The sequence below is a fragment of the Marmota flaviventris genome, chromosome 4, assembly GCF_047511675.1.
Source record: "Marmota flaviventris isolate mMarFla1 chromosome 4, mMarFla1.hap1, whole genome shotgun sequence".
NCBI lineage: Eukaryota > Metazoa > Chordata > Mammalia > Rodentia > Sciuridae > Marmota > Marmota flaviventris.
Genome location: NC_092501.1, coordinates 14,231,536 through 14,254,339, shown reverse-complemented (window position 1 = coordinate 14,254,339; position 22,804 = coordinate 14,231,536).

Below are 22,804 nucleotides of genomic sequence, written 5' to 3'. Positions count from 1 at the left end.
TCTCTTCTGGTGTTTGATGGCCCCAAGAAGTTATTTTTTTCAATTTAGTTTAATTTGTCTCTCTCTCTCTTTTTTATTTTTGCAAATTGAGTTTTTATTTCCATTGTTCATTATTCAAAACTCCTTTGGAGGCAAAGTTTGTAAGAGGCTCCTGTGGATTTTTCTGGATTTTAACCCCACGCTGCCCTGTCCCTGACTCCTCTCTGGTTCCACATACTGAGCAAACGGGTTCCAGGTTAGCCTAAGTTCATTCATATGCCTAGAGGCTGTCCCTTGAGGGCTCTTGGCGTTAACTCCCTGGGGCTGAGGACCTGTCACCCTGGACAGTCTTCACCCTTGAGATCTAGGGGAGGTGGATGCTGAGGCCAAATTGGATCTATTCCTTCATAAATGAATGTGAACCACACATGAAATTTTAATTTTTTTCATAGATACATAAAAAATGCTAAAAGAAGTAAAAATTTTTAATGATAATATATTCAAAACATCATTTCAACACGAAATGAACAAATTCCTAATGAGATATTCCATTTAACAGCACATCTCAGTTCAGTCTAGTCACTGCAAGGGCTCAGGAGCCATGTGTGGCGGGGGCTGCCCTTTGGGGCAGTGTAGCCCTTCAGTGAAGAGTTCCCACCCCCTCAGCACCTGCGAGCCGATCAGGAATGGTCTGGGTATGGCTTATGGATTGTGCTGAGTAAGCTTGGGGTATAGACGGTGTGTCCTTTCATTGAATTATTAAGGAGGAAGGAATAAGGCATCAAAGGTTTGGAGACTAGGTCTGCCAAGAAACGTCCCCAGAGAGGACATGACACAAAAAAATGTCATAATTTAACCAAGGACAGAGGACAGAGGAAATTATAAACTGGGCTGGCAGCATCAGCACCTCCAGTGGCAGAGAAACTGAGGCAAGACATCTAACCCCCACACACCCTCCACCCTAAATCAATTTCCCAGCAGCCTGAGGGCCTCTGGTACATGGTGAGAGCCTCCATTACATGGGGGTGGGGGTGGGGGACAGCCTGTCCATAGGGGCAACACTGAGTAACATCAGCCTTGGAGACACTCTCTCAACACAGCACAGCCACAGTGACAAGCAGGCCTTCAACTCAGCTGTCCCATGTTTAAATCCTGGCTTTACTATCCAGGAGTTATAGACTTGCAAAATGGTTTCACCTCCCTGGGTAGACTGACCTTGTCAGGAAGTCAAGGACAAAGGTGGTACCTGCCACACAGGGTACCTGACAGCATCAGGTGGAGCCCTGGGTGCCAGCCTGGCACCCCACCTGGTGGCTCTTCTGTCTTGTTCAGAACTGTTAAAAGGATGCATGTGCTCCTGCTGTGGGCAGCACTAGTCGATGCCATGCGTGCCTTTGGTCTACGTCAGACCTTGTCCTGCCTGAGGAAAGCCAGGCCACAGGCCACCAGGTGGCTTCCTGTTTGTTTGGATGGATAGAGCCTCCTGGTCATTCAGCGGTTGGGTGGCTCTCGTCCTCTCAGGCTGGTCCATTTGAATCTAGGTCTCATTCGGATCCCCTCGGTTCTGCTGAGCCCTCCCTTTGTCATCTCGTCCTCTTCCAAACTCGGTAGCTGAGATAGAAAAATGTATTTCTTGTGTTTCTAATTAATGGAAGGGGAAGGAGTATTGGGAATGTTCATTCTGGGGTGTGTGTGTGTGTGTGTGTGTGTGTGTGTGAACAGGAGCCAAATCTGAGGGCTTCTGCCCTCCTTCACAGGGCTTATACTTCTTCTCTATTCCTTCTCCTTGAGTTTCCGCTCACCTGCGTGGGCTACAATTGCACTGGAAGCCTGATCCACCTCCTTATCTCCACATGGAGTCCCTAGAAAGAAGGCAGATTGGGGCCGACTCCCCTCTGTCTGGGGGCTTTGTTCTACAGAGTGTCTTTTGCCACATGACACAGGCTTGACACAACCTCTCAAAGCCAAGAAAGCTGGCCCAGGTCTCTAGGGTCACAGGGTACAAAGGCCCTTACCACTCCTCAGCCAAGTCCCAGCAATCGTCATTGGAATTATCATCTCCAACCACTTATTAAGCCTTTACCACATGCCAAACAGTTGCTAGGATTTTCTCTAATCTTCCTAACATTGTACAAGGTGGGGATCGCTAGGCCTGCTACATAGGTCTTTAACCAGAGGAATGATCCAGTACCTTCTGGGGCTATTCACGTGTAAGCCTTTGAGTTACACTTATCTAGAGAGAAATAAGCTTTGTTAAGACACCACTCTGCAGGGGAATTGACTGCTTCCCCGCGTTTATCTGCTCTGGGCACCATAATTTTGACTGCAATGTCAGGCAGGGTCTGCCTAGTTCAGATACTTATCTGTAAACAGCAAGCAGAATCGTTCTTTCTCTGGAATCTTTACTAAAAACAGCCCAACAAATTAATTGTCAATGGAAACTTCAGTGTGGAGGGAAATGACACAGGTTTGACTACACTCCATTCTGATATTTAGTACGAGACACTGTTCTTCTTGTTTCCCCTCTGGTCTCTCTTTTCTCTCCTCCTTCCTTTTCTTTCTTCACTTCCTTCTCCAATTCCTTAATAATAATAATAATATATTATAATTCCTAGTAGTAGTGTTTGGTGAGGGTCTGATTAATTCCTGGTCCTTTTTCACTAAATTTTAAATGAGTACTTTTGTCAACAAAAAGAACTAGAAGGAGAAGCGATACCATGATCAAAGGTGGAGACAACTTTGAGGGCATTGTCCAAGCTCTCAAGTTCTCTCTGCGTGTGTAATCTGTTCTTTTCTTTCCCACCTGGCAGTAAGATATTACTTCATGATACTAAGTATATTATTCTGTCTCTGCCTGTGAACTTGCTCAAATTTAAGTGTAGACTTAAAGAAACATCATTTTCCTCCAAACACCCCCATCAAAACGCCACTGCCCGCCTTTCCTGTTGCCCCAAGCTTTGCCCTCGCTTGGTTCAAGCACAGATTTGCCTGTCTTGAGCTGCATTTGTTTCCTTTACTCTGCCCAATGCCATGATCAGTGGCACACACTTAGCAACTCTTGGGGTTTAAACTGAGAAGGAAACCTCTATTAGACAAAAGTAGGAAGACCTTTTGTTTATCGTGGAAGGTTTTTATTTCATCTTCAAATCTGAAGCTTAATTTTGCTGGATACAAGATTCTTGGTTGGAACCTATTATCTTTCAGCGTTTGAAATACGTTGTTCCAGGATCTTCTAGCTTTCAGAGTCTGTGTTGAAAAATCCGCAGTTAACCTAATTGGTTTACCCCTAAATGTAATCTGCTTCCTTTCTCTTATGGCTTTTAAAATTCTCTCCTTATTTTGTATGTTGGGCATTTTCATTATAATGTGTCTTGGTGTGGGTCTCTTGTGGTTTTGTATATTCGGCATCCTGTAGGCTTCTAGGATTTGGATTTCCGATAGGGAAGAGGGGTGGGAGGGAAAGGGAGGGAGAAAGGGAATTGCATGGATGGTGGAAGGAGACCCTCATTGTTATACAAAATACATGTGTGAAGATGTGAGGAAAAAAAAAAGAATAGCGTTACCCTAGATTAGGTAGAGAGAAATGATGGGAGGGGAGGGGAGGGGTTGGGGAGATAGGAAGGAAAGTAGAATGAAACATTATTATTACTGTGTGCATATATGTGAATGCATGACCAATGTGATTCTGCAACCTGTATACTCAGAAAAATGAGATATTATATCCCATCTGATTCAAATGTATGATATGTCAAGGTCATTGTACTGTCATGTGTAACTAATTAAAACAAATAAAAAAATAGGAAGACCATGTGCAACTCTATCAAACATTTTTCCTCCTGGATGCAGAAACTCAGGGAGGTCTTCTCACATTAACATTGCACACTCATTTGCACATCCTAGAGGTCACCATGAGTGCAGAGGGGAGCATATGGTCTCACTGTTGTCATCTGTCCACTTTGCTGCTGTGCTGTAGCCGTGCTCTGGCAGAGTGAGCAGTAGGTAGGCTGGAGGTGCAGGATGCGCGGGAGGTGGGGGAGTGTTCTCCACCAAGAACTCAGCCTGCTGGACCAGACTGACCCAGAACACTGGATTTCTTCAAGAGCAGAGTCTCACTGCCAGAGAGAGTACTGCAGATGATGTCTGTGAAGCCCCTAGGAAGGGGCAGGTAAGAAGTAGACATCATGGGCTGGGTTGGCTGTGACAGGGCAGTGCAGGGGGGCCGCCAGAGGGAAGGAGTAAGCCAAGGATGGACATCGTCAATGACACAATTGTTCCACAAGAGAGAAAAGAGACCAGCCTGCCTGGGAAGGAGAGTTCATGCTGGAAACAAGTGTGAGAAATAGTGGGAAGGAAAATCCAATATCTCTCAGATTTGCAGTTCAATATGGGAGTCACAGCTCTGTGCCTGTTGAAATTTAACTCTAATTCATTAAAATAAAAATGATAATGAATAAAACGCTTAGTTCCTTGGTTGCGCTAGTCACATTGCAAGCGCTCCATGGTCACAGGTGTCTAGTGGCCCCACTGGACAGAGCACTAGTAGGACATTTCCAGCATCACAGAACATTCTGACATACATCTGAGGATACTGACTTTTTTATGAGTGTCTTGGGAAATGATTGCAGTTAAGCAGGTTACATGAGGGTAAAGGAGCTTAATTTTTTTTAATGAATACATGTTCAAGATTTCATTTAATTCATTAATCGGTGAAAGGAAAATGGAAGTTGTTACAACCTGTTCAGTAATCGACTTTTTAAAATTGAAGTGAAATTCAAAGAACGTAAAGTGAGTGGTTTAATTTTGAGTTGTGGCTGAGAAGGAGTTTTTAAATCCTCAATCTGTCAACTGTATGGAGGATGCGTGTATGGGCGGGGCTAGAGAGAGGAGACCTGAAGGCCAGTTGGAGGTCTCCCGCAGGGGACTACGGCAGAGACTGAAGTTGGTACCAGGGAGGCAGAAGTGGGGCCAGATGGGTGAGGAAGGGTCCTCAATATCACTAGAAAGAGCCCATCAGACATAAGGACTGCGTAATGGAAAGGGGCAAATCAGCAACTGCGGGTTCCTGCAAAGTGGAGAGGTGACATCTGTGGAGGAACAGAGAAGCAGACAAGCTCTGAACTCTGAGTTGGTCGTGAGCTACCTAAGGGGTGGTTTCTATCCAACACTGGAAAGGGGAGTTGGAGAAGGAGCCTCAGGTAGAGCTGGCACATCCATGGCCGGCAATGGAAGGGGGCAAGGTACACAGCTGTGTTGACACAGAGAAGGGGAGAAGGGCACCCACAGTTTGGAGGGAGGAGAAGAATCTGCAGAAGAGAAGGAGTAGGTGGACAGGAGTAGGGAGGAGGAAGGCTTGGCCAGCTCAGCAGATAGTCCCTGAGTTCCTGCCACGTGCCAGGGGTTGTGGGGTACAGAGGATATGGCGGTGACGATCAAAGCCCACCCAACTCTTAGACCCCTGGTGCTCATGGTCCAGGAGGGAGGGTGATAGTATTCAGGGATAGGAAGACTGACTTCCTGAGACTGCCAGGAAGTCAGAGAGGAAAAGCAGCCCTGAGGTCACTTGGTAAGAAGACGGCAGTTGCCGGGGGTTGGCACAATGACGGGGAGCGAGAGGACAGAAGCTGGATAGCAGGAGACCCGAGGAGTGATGGGTGAGGAGGAAATGGGGACAGTAGGTGGCATCACGTTTTCAGGAGGCATGTCAGCAAGAGGAAGAAGAGAAAAGGGATCTCTGGAGCACGGAGCAGACCTGAGGAGAGGCTGCTGTGGGGAGGCTGGGGAGGCTCCCAAGGAGAGAGCAGCTGATACGGGAGTGAAGCTCGCCTGAAGCCGTAGCAGGACGACGTCTCTTAGTGCTGGGGTGACCAGTGGGTTAATTATTTTTTTTAATTAAAAAGTGATGCATGCCTATGGTAAAAATTCATAGAGTATAAAGAGGTCTACTCACCCTTCCCAGAGGCAACTGTTGGTGCCAGTTCTTTATGTATCCTCCTGGAAATACCCTATGCATATGAGACTCTGTGTGCATTCAGGTGTGTCTAAATCTCAGCCCCTCTCCCCTTTATATTTACACAATTTGGAGAGCACACTATTCTGCCTCTTGCTTATTTTCATCTTGTAAATAAGCTTTGAAGATCCTTTTCTATCAGTATGTAGACAGCCATCTAATTATTTTTAATGGCTATGATTTTTAAATGTGTGGTAATTTTTGAAACAGCCTCAATTCACAAGTACTTACATTGTTTCTTTTCTTTTTTTACACAGGACACAGCAGAGAATATCTTATGCCAACACTTCTTTCCTTTGTAATTGTAGTAAAATATACATAATATCGTATTGACTATTTTAACCATTTTAAACATGCCATTCAGTAGCATTAAGTACATTCACACTATTGTGCGATCCTTGTGACCTTCCATTTCCAGAACGGCTGTGTTTTACAAAACATCCATTCAATGATGATTCCTCATTTTCTCCCTTTACCCAGCTCCTGGCAACCACCATTCTACCTTCGATGAATTTGACTACTCTAGGTAGTATGTGCTAAGTTGCTTAGCATCACTAATCACTACAGAATTGCAACTCAAAATCACAGTAAGATCCCACTTTACTCTCATTGGATGGCAATTTCACCTCACGGAGGTGAAATCATATAGTATCTGTCTTTGTGACTGGCTTTTTCCACTTAGCACCATGTCTTCAAGGTTTCTCCATGGTGTTGCATGAGTCAGAATTTTGTTCCTTTCTAAGACCGAATAATATCCCATTGTTCGTGTATATCATGTCTAGTCTATTCAATCACCCGTCAAGGGACCCTGGGTGGCATCTACCTTTTGGCTATTGTGAATAATGCTGCTATGAATATGGATATTCAAATTGGACTTCCTGCCTTCAGTTCTTTTGATTTATCTCCAGAATGGAATTACTGAATCATATGGTAACTTTATACTTAAGTTTTTGAGGAACTGTCATCCTGTTTTCCACAGTAAGTGCCACATCTTACATACCCACCAACGCGGCCCAAGTGTTCCAATTTCTCCACCGTCCTTTACCAACACTGGCTTTGGGGCTTTCTTGCTGTGGCTTGTACAATAGCCATTGCCATCGAGGGGGAGTGAACTGCTGTCTCACTGTGATTTTGAGTTACAATTCTGTAGTGATTCATGATGCTAAGCATCTTAGCACATACTTATTTGACCATCTGTAGATCTTCTTTTTTGGATAAGAACTCAGTCTTTTTTTTTCATTTTTAAATTAGAGTTATTGTGTACTAACATTTTCATCCACATTTAGAAGATAAATTCCTGTCTGGAGAGTATCCAAGTTAAAGGCTGGTGTACTTTAATCTTTTTATACATGTTGCCAATTTGCCCTCCAAACAGCTGATATAAATTGTATCAATTTGTGCATTTTCTAGAATTTTATATGAATAGAATCATATAGTATATATCCTGTTAGTCTTTTTAGCTGGACGTAACTATTTTGAGATTCATCCATGTTATGTTTATCAATAGTTCATTCCATTTTTTATTACTGATAGTATCCCATTGTACAGACATATCATGATTTGATGAACACTTGATGTTTTTTTAAGAGTCTTGCTATATTGCCCAGTCTGGCCTCAAACTTCTGGGTTAAGGGATCCTCTTGCCTCAACTTTCCAAGTAGCTGAGACTACAGGTGTGCACCACCACACCTAGCTCTGACCTATGATTTATTTTCACTTTTTGCCCATTACAAGTAAAGCTGCCACAAACATTTATTTATTTAAAAATTTTCTTAAAATTAAATTTCCATTTTTCTTGGGTCAAGAGTTGAATGGCTGGTCTTGTGGTAACCACATGTTTTTATTTTAAAGAAACTGCTAAATCATTCTTCAAAGTAGTTGTACTATTTTGTGTGTAATTTGAATCATTATAGTTGGGGTATAGTGGTGGCTTTTATTTGTATTCCCCTCATAACTAATGATGTTGAAAACCATTTCATGAGTTTGTTTGTCATCCAGGTATCTTCTCTAATGAAATAGCCTGTTTGCCTTATTATTGAATAGTAAGAGTTCTTTCTATGATCAGTATGTGAGTCCTTTTTAGGATATATGTTTTACTATATTTCTTCCAGGCTGTGACTTCCTTTTTTGTTTTTATAATAGTGTCTTTTAAAGACACTTCAGATATGATCAAGCCCAATTTATTGATTTTATCTCTTTTGTAATAGTTTGTGTTTTGGTATACTATTTGAGGAATTTTATAAAAACCCAAGGTCACTTAAAATTTTTTTTCAATTTTTTCTTCTAAAAGTTTTATATAGTTTTAATATTTACATTTAGGTCTATCATCCATTCTGAATGAGTTTTTGTATATGGTACGAGGTAGGAGTTGAAATACTTTTTTACACATGACTATCCAGTTATTCAAATGCCATTTTAAAAATATTTTTTTTAGTGTCAACGGACATTTATTTATTTATATGTGATGGTGAGGATCGAACCCAGTGCCTCACACATTCCAGACAAGTGCACCACCACTGAGCCACAGCCTCAGCCCCATCAAATGCCATTTTTAATAAAGATTATACTTTTGTCATTGAATTGCCTTGATATCACTCTTTGAATCAGACTGAAGTAAATCTATTACTGGACTCCAGCATGTAACATTGCTCTTCATGTCCATCTTACTCCAATGCCACTCTGCTGTAATTATTTTAAATTTATAATAAATTTAAAAATAATCTAATGTGAATTTTTCAGCTTAACCTTTTGTTCAATGTTGTTCTAGGTCATTTGCATTTCATTTGTATAAATTTTATAATCAACTTACCAGTTCTGGACAACAAAAGAAAAATTATGAAGCCAGTGATGTGAGATAAAGAGCTGACTTAGCTTCTCATCTTCATTTTTGAATGATATTTTTGTTGCCTATAGAATTTTGATTGAGAAGCTCATTGCTGCCTGCCCCCTAGGACTTTAAAAATGTCAATCGATTGTCTTCTGACTTGCTTGACTTCTGACCATCTGACAAAGAAGTTGCTGTCATTCTTATCTTTGCTTGCCTATTCATAAGGTATTTTTCCTTTTGGCTGGTTTTAAGATTTTTAAAAATAATTTGTTTTAAACTACCTGATTATGATATGTGCTTCAACATTTTACCCAGAGGACTTGCTGTCCTACAGATTACTGTTTTTTTGTGTTGTTTTGATTTTAGTCTATTTTTCTAAATATGCTTCATTTGGGTCATTTTCTATTGCTCTGTCTTCAGTTTCCCTATTTTTTTCTTCTACATCATCTAATCTGCTAATGATAACAACCCGTGTATTTTCAATCTCATTGTAGTTTTTGTCTCTAGAAGCTTGTTTTGGGGTCTTTTCTTTATACATCTCATAACCCCTTTGTCATGGAATATAATTTTGTGTTAATTTCCTTGCTTTTTAATTCTATCATTTGTGTCACTTTTGAGTCTGTTTCTATTATTGAGCATAATCGTTATGGCTTGTTTCTTCCTGGTTCTTTACATGCAAGGTGATTTTTTAATTAGATACCAGACACTATAACTTTCCATTGTTTGGGGCTGAATATTTTGTGCTCCTTCCACAGCAGGTTGGCTCTGAGCTCCCGTGGCATCATATGGCTACAACTGCTTGTTTAAAAACCATGGCTATCTCTGATGTACAGCTGGAAGCTCTAAGGGAGATGAAATCAGGTATGTCGTGTTCCTGCTGATTCCCAGCATCTAGCAGAATGCCGGGTATAAGGCAGGCACTCAGCAGGTATTGGTCAAATGGATAAATCTATGAATGAATCAGTGAATAGACGGGAAAAAAAATAAAAATTCAGGTGGCTTTGTGTTTTACTTATCCAACATTGTGTAACAAACTGTCCCCCAAATTCATGGCCTAAAGGGACAACTGTTTTATTATATCTCACAGCTGTATGGTTTCACTGAGTTAAGCACGGAGGTTCCTTTGCTTGTCCTACTTGGGTCTCCCAGGTGGTTGCAGTAAATGGGGCTGGAGTTGTCTGGAGGCCGACTGGGCTGCTGGGAAGGTGGGATTTCTTTCCCTTTCCACGTGGTCCCAGGGCCCTTCTCTTCACAGTCTCTCCTCGTGCTCTCTCCAGCATGGTCTCTGGACTTGGCACTTGATGGCCAGTCTCCCTCAAACACACGTGTTCCAGGAGGAAGGAATTGTGGCTGCCAGTTTTAAGACCCTGATATGGCTCATTGTCACTTCGTTGAGCAGCCCTGATTCAAGGGGGAAACTGACCTCTACTTCTCAGTGCACTGCTGTAGGAAGAGGTCCTGCTGTCAAGTTCTTCTCCTTTGAGATCCTGGTGTAGCTTAGATTTAACTACAGCTTCACTGGGAAGGCTGGGAGCCTGGTCTTGGATCTTACCCTTACCTATTGGAGGAACGTCTGTAGAAAAGCCTTCATTTCTAGACGGTGTTTCAGACATCAGCTCCAATCCAGAGATACTGTCACCCAGTGTTCTAATGGCATGCTGGTTTGCACCCACCCTGCACAGAGATCAGTTTGCTTCCCACTTTTTCTCCCCATACCTTTGCATCTAAAACCCTTGGTACTTGGAACCAGCTCCCTTCCTCTCTGCCTGCCTCTTTTCCTTCCTTTCTCCCTCTCCTTCCTGTCTTCATTCTTTTCACATTTTAAAAAATCTATTTACTTTTATGTGGTGCTGGGGATCGAACCCAGAGTCGCACATGTGCCTGGCAAGTGCTCTACCACTGAGCTACCACCTCAGCCCTCTGTTTCAATTTTAAGTGGGTTCATGAACTTGCCTTCAATCTAAAAAGTTCTTATCTGTGTCCCAAATTCCCTTCTTTCTCTTGATTTGCACTTGCTTTGTAAATCCTAACATGCTATGAGTAGTTGTCCAGCCAATTAAAAATAAATTTAAAAAATGAAGTGGTAAATATGGATCTTCTAGGGTCAGAAGGGTCTTGGAAAAAGTGCTTGTCTAATTTTGGTTTTGTTTTGTTTCTGCCCCAAATCTTAATTCAGGGAAAAAACAAAACCCCAATGAAAACCTCAGTAACTTTATCTCTCTAACTCTATAATCATCAAGAGGGCCAGGATAAAAGCCACCAAGTTTTGTTTTCACAGTTCCTCCCACCACAGGCATTTAAGAACTTGAGATGTGCTTGTCAGAGCTGATGTTAAACAGAGGCTTGATGGCCTCCAGAAGTTCTGATTCTTTGGTTTCATTTCCTCATTGCTGCCCCTAAGATCATGGTTTCCTTAGACCTGGATCTTAGGATGGTTCCCACCCACTGTCTTTCCCCTCCAAGGTCACCAGAAGTTCAACTCAACTGCCTAGAAAAATCACACACTTCCAAGTTTTAGATTCCACAGAAGACACTTTTGTGAAGATCCAGGCTTTTCAAGTTGAATTTTTCTACCTGGAACTTCTGAATCCACAGGTCACTATAGAAATGCACATTTATTTTCCATCAGAAGGAAAGAAAAAGTTATTTATTCTTATGTATGGATTTACACACCATCAATCAAGCCCTCTTCCCTGGAGAGCGTATGATGGATAAATTAGCCTTCTATAAATACATGTCGTAAGCACTGTTGTGCCATTCAGAGACATTATTATAATTCATCAAAGCCAGTATGCAAATGGGACAATTGCATCAAGGAGAAAAGATTTAGGAAATGAAGATTTACCCACAAGGGGTAAATCCTTGCCTTCAGTTTGGTACCAATGGAACTTTGGACTTCATCTGCGTCCTTGGTAAACACAACAGCCCGACTCTGGCCACCATCCCACCTCTTCACCTTTTTGCTCCTGGGATACAATACATTGCATATAATGTCTGATATTTTTTGCTAGATAATGCTTTGGGCCATTTTTTAGACTGAGCCCTTAAACAGATAAGAGTCATATTTTTGCCATCCATATTTCCAACATATTGCCGGAGGTTCTGGGCAATAGATATGTTTTTGAGTAAATAGAATACTAAATCGAGGCAATGGATCATAAGTTTAAGGCAACGAGCCTCTCTCTTCACCATCCAATAAAAAGGTCACTAGACTCAGGGAGAAATGGAATGGGGGGAGGCAGAAAGTTTTAATAATGCCATCATCAGAAAAAGCAGTCGGGCTTTTCTTCCTCCTCCTGGACCTGGGAAGATAAAGTCCTCATCAGCACAGGAAATATGCCCATTTCCATCCCCAACGACGCGTGGTTCTGGAGATGGATCACAGAAGCGTTGACTCTAATCTCCTGAAAATCCATCAAATTTGACTCTCCTGGGCCGAGACTTGAGTCATGGCCCTGAGGAAGCATGGGGATGCGCCCATTTATTAGCCTTTTATGTGCTTTTTTTAAAAATAGAAGCTGCTTCATCGTTCCCAGGAAAGCCAAGCGTCCCATCCAGCACAGGACCTTCACTGGCAGGTGTCCTCTTGCCGTGCTAGAGGCAGTGGGGTGGGACAGAGAGTGGCAGAAGCATCCACGCCTGGATTGGCTGCTTGTGATGGGGAGTGTTCCAGAAATGAAGAGGTGAGAAAAGCGTATGTGTATTAAAGGTTTGGTCCTCAGCTTGGAGCTATTACAAAACAGTGGGAAGCTGTAGGTGCTAGGGCCTGGTGGGAGGTTTTAGGTCACTGGGGTGTGGCCTCAAAGAGGATTATAGGGCAGCAGACTCTCCCTCCTCTCTCTCTTTGGCATTCCAGTCAAGAGGAAAACAATTGATCCTTCACAGGCTCCCAACATGGTGTGCTTCCTTAGCTCAGGCCCCAAACAAGGGGGCCAACTGATGTGGGACTGAAACTGTCCAAACCATGAACCAAAATAAACCTTTCTTCTTTGCTTGTTATCTCAGGTATTTTATTGCAGTAATGGAAAGCTAACTTTTGCAGTTACCATTATCACCTCACCTCACAGGCTTGAAACTCTGAACCCCGGCCTTTTTCTTCCTCAGAAAAAAAATTGACAAAAGGAGTAGTTGATTTTTAAGAAATTTTTAATAAATTCAGCCACAGTACCTAGTGATGTTGATTGTGAATTACCTCTCGCAGTGTAGATGCTGCTTTTAGAGAGTTCTGTTGATCAAATAAACACATCGCTTTTTCCTATAATAGTTCCTAGCCCTACAGTGGCTTGATTTCACATGTTTATGCATTCATTTTTAGAAGCAGTAGGCCATAATGCAGTGTCTTGGGAAGTTAGCTTCTGTCTTGGGTTTAACTGGCATCTGTGACTCTGTTAAATTTTCCCAGACATTTCCCCCACTTCTGTCTGACTGCTTCCAAGCTTTGTGTGATGTTTTATTTAATATGGCATGCAAGATATTGGTCTTCAGTTCAAATTGCAATTTCACATCAAAACTGATTCTCCTGACAGTTGGACGAAGATGGTCCATTTCTGAAGTTTACATGCTGCCGTGGTTTTTCGGGGGAAATGGAACAGCTCACCTACCCTGAGACTTTTTCCACAACAACAACAACAACACAATTTCCCCATCTAATGGAATGTACTCTACTAGTCTCCTTCAAGTGCCTTGGTATAATCGAATTGTGTTAAAAGACACTTTCCAAAAAACAGGGCTATCAGCACTTTAAATCTACTCTGGCATGCATCCCTAACATTAGCAGAAATCTGGGGATACTGAAGCAATTATCTATGAATTTTTGAGTGTCTCCTTTATAAGATCTGGGCCTTGCCTGGCCTCCCAATTCTTTGTGAAAAATGCAACTTGATCACAAGATTTTATAGACCAGTCTTATTAATGACAGTCGGGCCAAAGTCATTGAAAGAAAAATCTAAACTCATGGATCTTTTTAGCCTTAGCAGCCTATATATAATCAGAATGATTGATTATGAAAAAGAAGATCACGATTTACACAGTATATTACTAGTTGTTCTAAAGGTCAAAATGAACAGAAATATCTTAATTCTCCACCAAATGCTGTAGAGTGGTATTCAACTCTCCATAAGATATGACCACAATTAGCTTCCAGTTTTACCTCCCACCCCTTCCCTACTCGTTGATTAATTTGTTGTCTGTGCCTCTAGAGTTCATTGAGCATTTCCTGTGTGCTAAACATACCTTCCCCCTTATTTCTACTTATTTGAGTTACATCATCCTTGAAGGCCAAGAAGCATTGCACTTCTTAGATTATCTCGGATACTTTCAGGCCACGGGGGTATCTCTGGACTCCTCTGTCTTTCCTTTATGACTTATTTTCTACTTGTTCTTTCTTATTCCCTGAATAAATCCTCCAGGTTTTTGTGCCCTGGGTCACCAGTGAGACTGAAGCCAGAATTAGACAGGCAGTCAGTATAGGTAGAGAGGTCTAGTCAGGTCAGATGAGTCAGGCCAATTTTGAGTGAGTTCTGCAAGTTGGAGACTGTCCCCTGAGGGATTGAAATGTTCAAGAACCTGCCCCTGCTCTAACCTGTTGCCAAGGTAACGCGTCCTTGGAATTGCCCCTCCTTATAAGGAGTTATGAAGCTGTTAATTAATGTGTGCTGGGCTGCTGAATCCTGCCCTTCCCCTTCAGCCCACCTGTGTCCCACCTTTGGGCCACCCCACCAAGCATTCCTGGGCCTAGTCAGGTAAGCAGGAAGGAGAAAGATCAGGGGGACGAGGCCAGAGAACAAAGAAAGCCAAGGACATATAAGAAGGACAGAACACCTCGCTTCTGGGGATACCAGCTATGGCCCCCTTCTCCCTCCTGGAAGACATATCTGCTACCCCTTTAAAATAAACCCTGCTTCATATGCCTGCCTTGGCGTGCTTCTCTAATGTTCAACCTTCAACATGTGGGGAAGCAGGACTCTGATAACCAATAACCGGCGGTATTATATTGCGAGGTTCCACTGAGATCTACACCGAGGTAAGCTCCTCTTAACCCACCCCACACCTATTTGAGGTGCATCTTTCTGTCTCTTTCATTTTGGAGGATGATGGACACCCATCCGCTACTTAAATGCAGTTAGTGCAGCTGCCACTCTTAAGATAGGTAGTTAGTGTAGTTAGGTAAATCGGGTCTGATTTTGAGTCCAATGAAGAAAATGGAGACCACATCGAAAATGGAGTCCAGAAAAAGGAGTTCGATCTGAGCCCTGGAAACCCAAAGGACACCTGGGGAATTAAAATGTTAATGTCCCCAAAGCCCCTAAAGAACTGTTAATGAAGTAGCTACCAGCAAAACTGGGAGATGCTAATCAAAACACCCTAGGGCCTTCCTGTCCAGATCACTCCTCCACTGTTTCCCAGCTTTTGGCCTTCCCACCTGCATCCCACATCACTGAAGGGGAGAGGGAAATAAAGGACAGGAATGTGGGAGGCAAAAGAAGACCTTAGATATAAAAGAGGGAAGACCTCCCCTTTCCGTGGATTCTGCCTTTTGGCCTTGTGACTCAGGACAGATGCCCTTTGTGGGTTTGAATGGGTGGTCATTAGAATCTCACTGCCCCTTCACCCCTGTCCACAGCCACCTTCTGTTCATGGGAGGTGCTCATCCATTTGTGGAGTGAAGGAGTGGATAAGCATGCTTTCAGGACAGCTTTGCCTCCACTGCGGGTCTTCCTGAAGTACTTATGTGGCACAGTGGTGGTTGGTGGCACCAACCTCAGGTGCTCAATTTCAGCTGGTCTTGAACCAGCCAGGAATATTGGTCCATCTCAGTGACAGAAATCTTGACATGAATAACTTAAAAGGGGGAAAGATTTATTTTGGCTCATAGTTTCAAGGTTTCAGTTCATGGTCAGCTGGCTCTAGGGCAGAAACTTCACAGTTGAAGGTTGTAGTGGAGGAAAGCGTCTTAGCTCATGGCAGCTGGGAGCAGAGGGAGAGGAAAGAGCCAGGAAGAAGATACAGTCCCCAGGGACACGCATTGGAGGACTCACTCCCTCCAATGAGGCCTCACCTGCTACAGCTCCACCACCTCCTAATAATCAAATGGATCAATCCTCTGATGAGGTCAGAACCCTCATGATCCAATCACTCCCCAAGAGCCCAGGATTGATAGCATGAGCTCTGTATCTGCTGTCCAGTGGCTAGGTGTCGTGCAGTGAGGTGACCTCTCCTGGTCAGTTTCCTTCCTCATCTGCGAAAGGAGAGTCTTCACTGTTGAGAAGAAAAAAGACAAAGCAGCAAAGTTGTTAGAACTGCCTGGCTGGCAAGTGCACGCTCGGGAGGTGCTCGGCCAAACTTGCTGTCACTGAAGTGGACAGGATGGCTCTAGAAAATTCTGTTAGTGCTAGAAAGGTGTAGACCATGGGGGTAAAGCTGGCTCTTGGTATCCATGAATTTGAGAATGTGTATGACAGGGGTTGTTATTGTCCAACTTGTATACTCCAACCTGAATTGGCTAGGGGCTTTTAATGACAATCTATAGGGGTCATCCAACTGCCTTAATAAGAAGCTCAGAGCCATGAACTTGGCTATGCCCTTCACTTAGGTCCATTCTTCCAAGTGGCCCTCAAATCCCTCAAATTTAGGGTGGGGAATGTCATGTAGTTTGGGGTTTACCTTTGGTTGGAGCCGCTCTGACCTGGAGATGACAGAAGAGGAGGAAGAGAATGGAGGATATGCCAATGTCAAAAGCTGCTTGGTGTAAAGTCTCCTCTGGGCTGTTTTAACTGCACAGTTTGGTTCTTTATAAGTGTTCTTTTCATATATTTGTTCAAAGCAGAGGAAGGAGACTTGGCTTCTAGGCTTTTCCTATGAGAGTTTCCTGTCTTCTTCCCAAGGTAAGCACAAGAGTGCTTCTTGCAACCTGACTTAACAGGGTTTATAGAACCTGAAAACACACAAGGGCCTCTTGTCTAGCCCCCTCCCCATGTGTAAAGTAAAAGTCGTCATTAACCAGCCTTGGGGCCAAAGCAGAACTTACTTGAAGCCCAAATACCGCCCACCTCGAGGAGTGTGTGTCTTTCTTCACACAGTGCATATTTTTCTCATTATCTGAGTTTAGCATTTGATTAATTCTCATAATAACTCCAAAAAGGAACTGGAGTTCTTTTACTGCTTCCTATCATTAGGTGCCTAACAGTAATTTCCCTTCAGTGATACCAAATATTCTTCAAAGGCCAATCTGACCTTGAAAGAGGAGCTGTTCTTATAGGCAACTTGACAGGAGATTTGAAGAATCACCTCTGTGCATTCTAACAGACGTTCTCTTTGGGAAAAGCCAAGGAAAGCTGAGAAATGATGTGTAGACGCTCCTCAATCATGTTTTCTCATAAGGTGTATTTGAAGGGATGGCACCTGGGGGAGAAGATCAAGTTTGAAAAAAATAAAAGGCTAGAGGTTTCATTTCCCTGATCAAGTTGAGACATAATGGTCAGACATTTTTTACCACATTACCACCCGACATTAAATATCCTACTGACCAGAAATTAAAAACAGAAAGGAAACAATCACCCATCAATTTCCTACAAAGGTCTCACCTTCACTCTTCTCAAAAAATGGCAGATCAGCCAGGACCACAACCTTGAGGAGAGGGACCAGCAACTGGGAGAACAGAGGATGCTAAAATGTCCTTTGTGGTCCTGGCTCGGGCTTCGATGGATTTCCAGGACAGAGCATTTGAGGACAGATGAACCAGAGTTCAAGGTAGCGTCGTATCTGCAAATGGTTGAGATCAGCCTTTGTATCCGGGTTCAAGTCCAGGTTCTTCCTGTGCCAGTTCTTGGTGTCCAGTTTCTTCATCCTGAAAGTGGACCGACTCCAGGAGTGTCGGGGCCTTGAGTGAGATCATTTGGGCATAGACCAGGCCCAGTTCTCTCCAATTCAGGCCCTGTTGTCAGAGCAGGTCCCACTGGTTTCTATAATTTGAGTGTCTGGATCTGAGACAGCAGGATTCTTAGAAGCAGATCTTGGGAGACATGAAAGCAGAATTCAAAGACACACATATTGTCTACCTTCTGCTTTTCCTCATTTCTTTGCCAAAATTGAAACCTGCACTGTCATCTTGAGGACCACATGTTGACAACCCTGGGAGTGCTGACTCCTGTTGTTTTTAAGCTCACGAGAGACCACTGACGTATCTGAATTCAATGTGAGTGTTGGACACAGGCAGTCGAAACCTTCTCTTCTCATCCCAGACTTCTGTCCCAGTGCAAGGACTCAGGGATTCTGTCCTGATGTCAGGAGGAGACAGAGTTTCATGGTATGGTTTCCAGACCTCGGCCATTTTCAAACCATTTTCGTGTTTCTGTCAGGCCTGAGCAATTCCTGGACCATTGTTAACTTACTGTTCATCTTTACAGTTACTTTAATAGGCCGACTTTCGTTTCCTTGCTTCATTTAAGCAATCCTACCTCTGAAATTACATGTGGATGTGCTAATTGTATTTTAATAATACACAAGAAAGTAACTACATAGTGATTAAAATAAAATCCAGGGGCTGGGGATGTGGCTCAAGCGGTAGCGCGCTTGCCTGGCATGCATGCGGCCTGGGTTCGATCCTCAGCACCACATACAAACAAAGATGTTGTGTCCGTGGAAAACTAAAAATAAATAAAATTCTCTCTCTCTCTCTAAAAAAAAAAAAAATAAATAAAAATAAATAAATAAATAAAATCCACATGAGTCTCATCTAAAAATGATCTTGTCTGCTACCTTTGAGTTGCAAAGCACGTTTTTGGGGACACAGCCCTGAAAACCTGGTGGCCAAGTGGGATTTTCCAGGTGAGACTAGTCTAGCTGAGGCAGAACCATGACCCAGGACCCTGCAGAAGCCCAGCTCTGCACAGTGGTTTTGCTCTACTCTCTGCCCAGAGCTGAGGGCTCCGCAAAAGAAGACTCAGAGGGGCCGTTTTCCGTCAGTGACAAGAATGAGTCTCTGACAGCTGTCACCGAACAATTAATCTTCAAAATGAGAGCTCAATTACCAAACATGTGTTCTCATGAGCAAGGCCCCACTCTCGTCATTCAGAGCTAGTATTAGACACAAATAATATATATTTTTTCCATTCATAATGATCTTCCCTTAATGCAGTTTCGATGATTATGATGTATGCTGTAACTGTTGACTCCTCACAGTTGGAATTGTTAACATATTGTGAAAATATGCATAGAATCATTCTTTCCAAGCTGACTTTTGCTGTTAAAATTAGAAAGACCAATATGAGTTTGAACAGCATGAGTAGGAAGAGTAGATGATCAATTCTTATGCTTAGAAATGCAATTGCCTCTCTGGAGCCAGAATTTCTTGCTTTCACATCTTATATCTCCTTGTGCTTATTATAATAAAGACAATAAAGTAGAATGAAAGGGGGTCGAGGCGAAGAGGAAATAATGGAATATTTTAGTATAAAATGATTTTGATTTTAATATTTTTCTACTTGTATTAACCGATAGATTTAGTTATTAGGAACTTAACACAACTAAAACACTTTGAAGTGAATTTGGATTCTGATATGTGTTGATTTGCTGCGAATTCAAAAGAGGGCACAAGTGTTGAAAATTAAAAGGAAAATCCAGGCAGGACACAGTCTTTCAAAATTTCTCACTGTAATTAAGCAGCTATCCATTGAACTGACCAAGACCAAACCCATTTGTTCAGATCTGAGACTTGGCAATGGCGTCCCTCAAGAGACCAATGATCCCTTTGATTTTTAATAACAATTAGGATTTCTGTTTTAATAGTCACAGCTAGTTGAAAAATGCTCTCTTGCCCCATTAGGAAAATAACAATTTCCGTCTTTTCTCCCATTCCCTTTGAGAATCGGTGTGGTTTCCTGCCTGGGATTGGTGCTCCTTCTGTCACGGTTCTATGGGCACTTTGTTCCCATGGAACCATTAGGAGAATGGGTTGGCCACTCAAGGAAGTTATAACTCAAAGAAGTTCCAGCTCTTCGCTCAGGGAACAGTCTGTGACTTGTATGTTCCAGAACCGAGGTTCAAAGCCATTCTCCCAACACCTCCCCTGACACCATGAGGACTCCATGACCACAAGAAGACCGTCCCCTCTCTGAATGAACAATAATGCCATATTTTCTGCAGGAAGCCACCTTGTCCTGAGAGTTTGTTGGGCCTGACACCTGTAGATCAGAAGGCTGCCTTGGCACACCCCTTAAAACTTGCTCTGAGATGTCAACACTTTCCTTGTTTTGAGTAGTAAGCAGAGATTTGTTACAGATCGGCAAGGAGCTGTCTGTCCTGCATGACCCAGAGGGTATTATAAACTTGAGTGTTTTACTCAAACCCTGAGAACTGGAAGATCCTGAGAAGAGAGGACATTCCCATATGCATGTACATATCATGAAAAATTAATATCCCAAATCAGACCACCCGACAGAAAACAGGCCTGCTGTCCTAAGTGAGGGTGGAGGAGACACTTCTAATTAAAGCATCAGCCCTCCATCCAGATCTGTTTTAAAGTACAGAGTCATTTTTCTTAAAATGCTTGGTTTCATATGAGCATTTTGCACAGATGACATGAGGTTTTGCCTTACACCCTGTATTTCTACAGAGTCTGCTTTCAAAGCCTAGAGTTCTTTGTGACAAAGGAGTCACCAAAATCCCAGTGACATTCGTTCCCTTAGGATGACTTTTTATATGGTATGAAATGGTGTATTATTTTAAATTGCAGGAAGTGTCTTAAGGAGACATGCATTCCAAGGCAGCATGATCTGGTTATAATATTTGTTTCTGGGTTTCATCAGAAGTCTCTGGAGTTCAGGATTTGGGGGATTTAGAGAAGTGAAGGTCTGGAACATTCTTGAGCAAGCCCTGCTCAGGTTAGCTCCGAGGCTAGGGCACAAGTCAGCCTTACTTAAGCACTTCCTTTGGAGGGGTATCGATCAGAAGCTGCATATAGAGTTTTGCTTGATGTCCTGACTATTTCGATGGATTAAATGTATTTCAAAAAGATAAGCTAGAAGATGGCTTTTTAAATATGCAGAACAACAGAGCAGGAAGTCCATATGGCGTGGAATAAAGACACACACACACTTCTGAAAACTTAAAAGGCTGTCATCCGCTAAGCCTGCCCATAATAGCCACTCTCAAAGATAATTGCCACCCATGTGTCCTTGATGAAAAGCGCATCAAGATGCCCAGGAAATTGGCTTAAACTGCAACAAGAAAGATTCAGATTAGCCGAGGCAGAACTTCCTGGCTGAGCAGCTCTGGGTTAGGAGAGTGGGGTGGGAGTACACTCTGAGCTGGACCTGTGTGCCTTCGGGTTTCCATCTCTTCTGCTCCTTGAACCCTGAGCTTCTTTCTCTTAGGTGCAGGGTGCCCTAAGGAGGCAAGCCATGGGTGGCACAGCAAGCTCATGCCATGGACAGAGCTGTGGGCAAGCTTAGTACGGGGGGAAATAGGGCAGGCAGTGGCCACCACTCAAGAAAATATCTCACCCAGGGAGTAGGGACCTTGAAAGGTGGGGACCAGGGACAGGTCAGCGGGGAGAGCCAGAAGCTAACTCAGGAGTTCCCACCCATGTCTGCAGGGATGGGGATCAGGAGATGCCTGTCAGAGGGCAGCCGCCCAGGTGGGAAGCCTTGACTCCAAGCATGGTGGGCTTGCAGCCAGCAGGCAGGCCCACAGCCGGGAGTTCCAGGGAAATCTGCACTGTGCATTGACTGCTAGGTGAACGTGTGGGATTCTTAAGAGTTTTCTAGAATCTCTTGAAATGATGTAGGTCAAGAACATCCTGGCCACCTATGGCCAGTTCTGTACACAGTTAAAGTGCCATTAAACCTATTGTGGGGTCCTGTGAACATATGAGCAGGCAGACCAAATGCTGGTGATTCCCTTGAGAGCCTTGAAGTCCATGTCAGGATGGCTTCTGACCTGCAGCACTTTCACCTGGACCCGGGAGCTCCACCATCAGCTTGTGGAGTTCACCTGGGGCAGGACAGAGAGTCCGGCACCCATGCTTGGAAGTCTGGGACCTTCACGTCCGTCCTCTTCGGTGAGCCCCATAGCCTCCTCAGGCTGCGTGTGCCTCAATTGAGTCCTCTCAATTCTTGGAGGGTGAGGGAGGCCAGGGCAGCCGCAGGGTGCACCCCTTCCCAGCTCAGGCAAGGAATGTAGACAGGAGTTGGGGGGCGTGCAGCCTCCTGCCAGGAAGCCAGAAATTCCCAGCACCAAATCTCCAGGATCTGTGCACAGGGCCCAGGTGCCATTCAGGCAGCCCCGGCCAATGCCCTTGAGCTATCCAATAGGCACTTCTGCTTCAGAGATCACAGTGTTAGAGAGAATTATAAGCACTCCTTTCTGTGTGGATTCTGGGTTATTTTGCCTATTTGGGGTAATAATTCTCATTATGCTTTGTGGTCCTTTTTAATAAAAATGACATTCCCCTTATCTTTAAAGGTTGAAATCTCAGTCTAATGTATGACCCACACTCTCCTTGGAGAGTTATAAAAATTAGATTATATAACCTCACATTTCCCACTAATGAACATGGGGATGCTCGGGCCCAATGAGAGGGAGACAAGCGACGGGGATTTATGCTTTAATAATCCCACTTAGATTGGTGTGTGTGGCTGCGGGCAGTGGGCCTCCGACAGGTACAGCAGGCACCGTGGCTCTCCTGGCCAGCAGGGCAATATTTTTTATGGCAGTAAATCTCTCTCGGGTGAGGGCTTCTTCCAGGGTACCAGGGGATGGCTGTGGCAGTGGCTTAGTGTATAAAATTGCTCTGAAAATAAGACTATTCTCATCATCTCGAAAAATGCCACCTGGTACTGATTTGCTCTTTGGGTTTTAATGTGTAGATGCTGCTCTGGGCACCAACTAACACCAGGCAAGGTTCTGGTTGCCAAAGCATGCATTTCTCCCCATTTATTCCTTGTCATCTCCCTATGAGATAGGCACTGTGCCTGTCCCTATTTCATTTCTGT